Source organism: Miscanthus floridulus, chromosome 7, assembly GCF_019320115.1.
Source record: "Miscanthus floridulus cultivar M001 chromosome 7, ASM1932011v1, whole genome shotgun sequence".
Classification (NCBI taxonomy): Eukaryota; Viridiplantae; Streptophyta; class Magnoliopsida; order Poales; family Poaceae; genus Miscanthus; species Miscanthus floridulus.
The window spans coordinates 36,943,132-36,950,598 of record NC_089586.1 but is presented as its reverse complement, the minus strand read 5'-3'; the positions used below and the strand labels follow the sequence as shown (position 1 = coordinate 36,950,598).

Below are 7,467 nucleotides of genomic sequence, written 5' to 3'. Positions count from 1 at the left end.
ATTTTTTGGAGGCACCCAATAAGCTATCATCTCTGTAAATCAATTAACAAAGACGGGCCTCTTAAGAGGTCTATCTTTAAAAATGAAAGAGACGGACCTCTTAAGAGACCCGCCCCTATTAATTGAGGCCAGCTTGATAATAAGCATCTGGCTCCTCTCGGCCCGTTAACAATATCAACGTATATAAAAGAGCCCCCTAACCTACTCTTCCCCACCTGCCGCATCCATCTCCCTCTCGGAACTGTGGCCCCTGTCTGTTTGAGTTCGACTTGTTTTTTCGAGCCAATTGATGGGGGTATTTTATAACACCCCAGCCTGTTAGAAGCCTGTAGTAGTTGTGTTGTTGGCCCATGTGTCACCTGAGGTGTTGTTGTTGGGTTTAGAACCACCTTAGAAGTTTAGGAGGGTGAGGGCTAGCCTATAATCTTTATTGTTCTAAACATAGCACATCGGGGTTAACCCTTTTATATGAAACAAGAACGAAAGTGTAAGCGAGGTGATATGCATATGCAGCCTGTTCCACGTGCGGAGCTAGACCAGAGCATCAACCCTTGTTGCATGTGCCCGTGAAGGGGTGGTCCTAGACATTTGTTGTCCTTATTGCATGTGCCTAGTGAATGTAACACCTGAGCTCATTAGAAGCCTATAGTAATGCCCTTAAGGGGGGTTGAATGTAACACCCAAGCCTGTTAGAAGCCTAAAGTATTGTGTTGTTGGTGGGTTTAGTACGTGTACTATAGTGAGCTGCCGAGGGCGTCAGCCCCAGCCTGTTAGAAGCCTACAATAGTTATGTTGTTGTTGGGTTTAGTACCACCTTGGAAGTTTAGGAGGGTAAGGGCTAGCTTATAATCCTTGTCATTCCAAACATAGCATCTCTGGGTTAACCCTTTTACAAAAAGCGAGGACGAAAGTGTAAGCGAGGTGCTACGCATATGCAGGCATGTTCCACGTGCGGAGCTAGGCCATACAAGCAGATTTTAGACTCGGCTCTCTCTCATGCAGGGGAGATGGCCTGGCCTCTTGGCGGCTAGAGCTAGCCTAATATCCCTCTCTCATGCAGAGTGGCGATGGCCCGGCCAAGGCTGCATACGGTGATGATGGCTCGGATCCCACACCGAGGGCAAGCGACAGCGGCGACTCGGCAAAGGGCTCCAAGACGTGGTAGTTGTGGCCCGACCGAGGATGCTCGTGGCAGGTGATGAGGACGTGTTTGACCAAGGAACGAAGGCCTTACCAGGCAGGATGACCGTCTTGGAATCATATACTCTAGTCGTCCTAAACCATAAGGAATCCAGAGTTCAAAATCTATACCAAATGATAATGGATTCTAGATGAAGAAACAATTTAAAAAGGCAACATTCACATGCATACCTACCATTAATGTCTATCACTAACCTTAAAATGATAGCAGGGAGGTTATATATGTCATTGGCTTACCACATAATATATTCTAAAATTACTTGGATAACCTATATTTCAGGACAGAGGGAGTACATATGGGCGTCAAAATCTGACATAGTAGTGGTTTGTCCATTTCCTCCTTAAAAAAACTTAGGATTCAAGTGCCGGGTACATATTGCACACCAGTGTTCAGCTCAACTTCTCATGATTCTGAGCTGGTGGTAACAGTTTCATTATTTGTGATATTAAGTTACTCTTGAAAGACACAGATGGTCTCTATAGCTAGATATGTTGATGACGAGTGACTATGTGAGTTCCGGTAGATCATAGCAGCAATGAAGTAATAACTTTAGGCTTATTTGGATTTGAGGATTTTCATAGAAATTTCAAAGGAATCTGATGCCTATGCTTTTTTTTTACATAACATGGTGTTTGGAATGAAGGAATAATGAAGTTTTCCTTTCATTCCTTTCCTATGGAAAGGATTACTTTTCTTCATGAAATAGAGGAAATAAAACATCCACATCAAGCTGTTGGAAAATTTTCCTACATGTGAATGGAGGGATGAACAAGTCCTTATTCACTAGAACGGAGGAATAAACATGTTCTTATATTTCTGTGTTCCAAATATCCATTCCTATAACATTCATGTATTTTTAATTCTTTGTTTTCACTTACATCCATTTTTATTCACATATTTTCTTCTTTTCCTCTATTTTGCGTTCCTCCATTCTAAACAGGCTCTCATCCAAGGGCGCGCAGCCACAGTTTTGCCAAGGGCATCATCACCACTGCAGCTGTTGCATCCGTGTTTCTGGTTGGTTGTAGTAGCAGCTTGTTCGTTTCACATGTCTCAAAAGAAGCAGTACTTGTTCAGCTGTTCATCGGAGTTTGTTCTAATTGCTCACACGGCTTTGGATTTTGGAGGTGTTTCCTAAAATTTAGTCTATGTTACATCGACTACAGTAAACATGTTTGACACTATTTGAAGTATTAAACATAGACTAATTATAAAACAAATTATACAGATTGAGACTAATTTGTGAGATGAATCTATTAAGCCTAATTAGTCCATGATTTGATAATATTGTGCTACAGTAATATGTGCTAATAATATATTAATTAGGCTTAATAGATTCGTCTCACGAATTAGTCACGGCTTTTGTAATTAGTTTTATTATTAATATCTGAACACCCGATGTGACAATAAATATGATATCCGACGTGACATCTTCTAAACTTTTGTCCCTGGATCCAAACACCCCCTTCGTCCTCCTCGCAACTAGTGTCTACATTCGACAATGACACAACATATGCATGTTTCGTGGCTTGTAAACTCTAGCTGAGAGACACAACATATGCATCTGTAGCAATCTATATCTCTTATGAATGAAGCTAGTCCTCACTATAAGTCTATCTCACATCCATATCATCTGCCATTAACTATCCACATCATTCTGACAGCCATGTCATCCCATTAACTTCCGTCCTCTTAATTGTAAGCTATCCACATCATCCCTACTTAATTTCATTAGTGTATCCTCTAGTACTATCTAAAACAAGCCTCCTAGTTGCCTATTAGATAGCCCCTGTTTTCTAGGTCCGCTTTATGCTATTGTCTCCATAAGGGAACGTACAAGCGTCCCTTACCCTCGCCTCTATGTCACTGGTTTTGCAAAAATCACCCTGGTTTGGCTTGGAGACGGCCATCCTGTCGCCCCGCGAGACGACAGTGAGGGCCCGTGCTCTGAGGCTCGGTCGCCGGCTGGAGCTGTGCTGTATGAGTCGTCTTCTCGACTCGACGATGCACGAGGACCCCGCGCGACCGCACGCCGAATATGGTATTAGCACGCGCGAGGATGTTGCGCGCCCTGGCCGCCGCGAGCCGTGTGGTCGAGCTCCGCCGCGCGCATGGGCTGTGCACGGCGACCTCCGCCCCAGTCACCGCGAGCCGCACGGGCGAGATCTGCACCGGCCGCCATGAGTGCGCGGGCGAGCTCTGCTCCGGCCACCGCGAGCGCCTCGTCATCCAAAACCCCACCTCCCGCTGCCCTCCATCGGCGGTGCCGCGCGGAAACGGCCAAGCAGGCCCAGGCTCTTCGTCATCACCGCCGCGGTTCCTCGTGGATCTAGGAACGGTGAGGGTACTTCTGATGCTTTTTCTCATCCTGATTGTGAGCGCTGTCGACGATGGTGGCTTCCTTCAGGCTACATCTGGTGCGGCGACGATGGCTTCCTCCCATGGCGGACAGTACCCATGTGCCGTGCCGCCAGCTCTTCCCTTGGTAAAACACTAATCTTGCCTATTTCCATGTTTGACTATGCAAATTTTTTGGCCGTACTTGTTCTTGAAATAGAAAAATAGCTGCTCTGTAGTGAGTTTCAGCATCTTGTGTGCTGCTCCTGCAAATAAAATTATAATTCTAAGCGATGCAGCTGAACTGAATATATTGGCATGCATCATTTCCTGTCTGTGGTGATGCAACTAAACTATATGTAATTTTATATATATTACAATTATATATAATAATCGTTTACGTTGATGATTTAAAAAATTATTGTAATCATGTTCATATTATTTATGCTTGATCTGTTTTCTATCAAATAGCAACACAATGATATGGAAACAAAGGAAATTAGACAAAAGACGTTGCAACTATATATAATAATTATTATATCGATGGTTTTAAAAAATATTGTAATCATGTTGCTCTTTTTTTTTGTCCTTGATACATTTTCTATCAAATAGCCACACAATGTGATGGGATAAGTCTCTGTGTTGGCTGGTCTTTGTGGGGCTACAGCATATGGTCCTTTGTGGGGCTGCAGCATATGGTCCTTGTGGCTACATGGTAGTCTTGCTGCCCATCAAGGACAGCATCCTTGACTGGCTAGGACAATATCTTAGCATCTAGGACAGCATCTTAGCATTTAGGACATCATCTTAGCATCTAGCATCTTGGCACATGCTTGGCTGTCTAGTAGCCTATAAATATGTATCCCCAACCCCTCAGGTTGGCATGGCATTTGTGTGAGAAATAAACCAGAAAATTACCCTAACTCTTAGTGTCATCCTCTCTCGATGAGAGTAAGAATTCTGCTACTACCAAGAGTAAGAATTCAGCGACTAACAACTAGTATCAGAGCGGTACTATCCTGTAGCCTGAGCATCTCCTGCTCATCTCCTTTCCCACCATCGCAACAGCCCCAGCTAGGAGTAGCAGCAGCTTCGGCCGCTCCTGCTCACTCCTCTCCCTCTATGCAGACGAGCAGCAGCTCGTCTAAAGCAGCCCTCTCCCCACACAGCAGCCCCCCCGGTAGCGCGTCATGTCCGCAGGACAGTCTCAGCGCTCGATCGCCTCGAGCACGCAGCGTCGATAGGAGACCGAACTTGCCGCGGCAGAGGAACGCGAGCGAGCGGCGGCAGAGACCGCTGCGGTGGCGGCAGAGACCGCTGCAGTGGCGGCAAGGGCGTCGAAGCTGGCAGCAGCGGAGCTGGCAGTAGCCAGAGTGGAGGTGGAAGCGGCGACGGCGGCGGATGCAGCGCGTGCGGCGGCATCGGAGGTCGAGGTTCTGCGCGGGAGCATCAGCAGCTCCATTTCTACTGACGACAGCGCCGACGCGGACCTTGAGCAGCTAGGGAGGGAGGCCGCGTGAGCGCGGGCAGCGCAGTGGACAGCCACGCACGCCCACGAGCACGGCGGTAGCCCAGATAGGCGCGGACGCACCGCCGGTGCTCCTAGACGAGGCGCGCACAACGGTGGCGCTCCTGGAGGAGGCGCGCACGGCAACGGTGGCGGACGGGTCGATGGAGAGCGCGGCCTTCACAGGCAGCGTGTCTCTCTCTCTGGATCGGTACCATGGTTACCACAGGCTCCAGGCTATTGTTAGGGACGTCAGCCCTGGCGGTGGGTGGCCTACCCTCACTAAGACCAACTACGTCGAGTGGGCTGCAGTGATGAGGGTAAAGCTCTAGGTGCGGCACATGTGGGAGGCAGTCTGGTACGGCGACATCGACTACGACCAGGATCGATGGGCACTGGATGCCCTCATCGCTGCAGTCTCGTCCGAGATTTAGTTCTCGCTTACCAGCAAGCGGACTGCCAAGGAGGCTTGGGATGCCATCGCTGCGGCACGCATCGGCAGCGACCGCACCTGCAAGTCCACACTGTAGGCACTTTGCAAGGAGTGGGAGAACCTAGCCTTCAAGCCAGGTGAGGAGGTTGATGACTTTGCCCTCCATCTCAACACTCTGTTGCAGAAGATGGTGCAGTTCGGCGATGACACCTACGGCGTGGAGAGAGCTATCGAAAAGCTCTTCCGCTACGTCCCTGAGAAGTACAAGCAGATGGCTCGCTCAATCAAGTCTCTGCTGGATCTCTCCATGATGTCGATCGAGGAGGCAATAGGTTGCCTCAAGGTCATCAACAGCGATGAGCCACTATCTCTCTCGGGGCCCATCACCACTGGCGGGAAGCTCCTTCTCACTCGGGAGCAGTGGGTTGCCTACCAAGGTAACTGGAAGAAGGGGGAGCCTTCTTTCGCGACAGGCAGCCACAAGCGAGGCAAGCCACGCAAGGCGCGCAGAGGTGCCTAGGCTGGGGTGCAAGGACGTGCCGAGGGTGATGCCCATGGAGGCGCCCAGGGTGGTGCCGCAATCAAGCACAAACCGGCACGAGACGACACCTGCCGCAACTACAGCCAGCTTGGCCATTGGGCCAAGGACTGTCGACAGCCACGACGTGGCCAGGCCCATGTCGCACAGGCAGAGGAGGATGAGCCGGCTCTGTTCATGGCACATCCAAGCATCGAGCTACCTCCAGCGACACTGGCCGTAGTGGCTCTCCTCCACTTTGACCAGCCAAAAGCACACGCCCTCCTCGGCGACGGCTCTAGCAATGACAAAACTGACGGGTGGTGCCTTGACACTGGTGCCACCCATCACATGACCGGTCGACGGGAGTTCTTCACTGAGCTTGACTCTAGCGTCCGAGGCTCTATCAAGTTTGGGGATGCCTCTGATGTGGAGATCAAGGGCATCGGCTCCATCACCTTCACCGTCGTGTCTGGTGAGCACAGGCTGCTCATCGAAGTCTACTACATGCCCATGTTGAGGAACTCTATCATCAGCTTGGGACAGCTGGATGAGAACGGTTCACGCGTGGTGGTTGAGGATGGAGTCATGAGGATTTGGGATCACCGTTGTCACCTTCTTGCCAAGGTAACTAGAAGCACAAATCGACTCTACGTCCTTAACGTGCAGGTGGCACAACCCCTCTGTCTCGCTACTCGTCGGGATGACGAGGCATGGCAGTGGCACGAGCACTTTGGGCACCTTCACTTCGAGGCCCTAAACCAGCTCAGTGCGACGGAGATGGTGCGAGGCCTGCCATGCCTCGACCATGTGGAGCAGCTCTGCGATGTCTATGTGTTGATGAAGCAGAGGCGACTCCCCTTTCCACAGCGGGTGAGCTTTCGAGCCAAGGAGAGGCTCGAGCTTGTGCATGGGGACTTGTGTGGCCTAGTGACACTGGCCACACCGGGAGGACGACGCTACTTCCTACTGCTCGTCGACGACCTCTCCCACTACATGTGGGTGATGGTCCTCGGTAGGAAAGGAGAGGCCGCGGACACCATTAGGCACATGCAGGCTGTGGTAGAGGCGGAGTGCAGCCGCAAGCTGCGCGTGCTGTGCACCAACAACGGTGGCAAATTCACGGCAGCTGAATTTGCATCGTACTGCACTAATAAGGGCATTCAGCACCACTACTCCATGCCATACAGCCTATAGCAGAATGGCGTCATCGAGCGGCGCAACTAGACGGTTGTGGGGATGGCTCGGGCCCTTCTCAAGTAGAGGGGGATGCCGGCTGTCTTTTGGGGAGAGGCGGTGGTGTTGGCTGTCTACATCCTCAACCGCTCGCCTACCAAGGCACTTGATGGCAGGACGTCGTACAAGGCTTGGCATGGGCGCAAGCCGGTGGTCTCCCACTTGCAGGTCTTCGGCTGCCTCACGTTCACCAAGGAGCTTGGCCACATCAGCAAGCTCAATGATAGGAGCACTCC

The 7,467-nt window shown here is 50.3% G+C and overlaps 1 pseudogene; it reads right to left on the bottom strand.

Annotated features, from left to right (window-relative positions):
- Positions 1–4,644: 4,644 nt before the first annotated feature.
- LOC136465360 (uncharacterized) lies at positions 4,645–6,115 on the bottom strand (annotated as a pseudogene).
- Between the last annotated feature and the right edge of the window lie 1,352 nt (positions 6,116–7,467).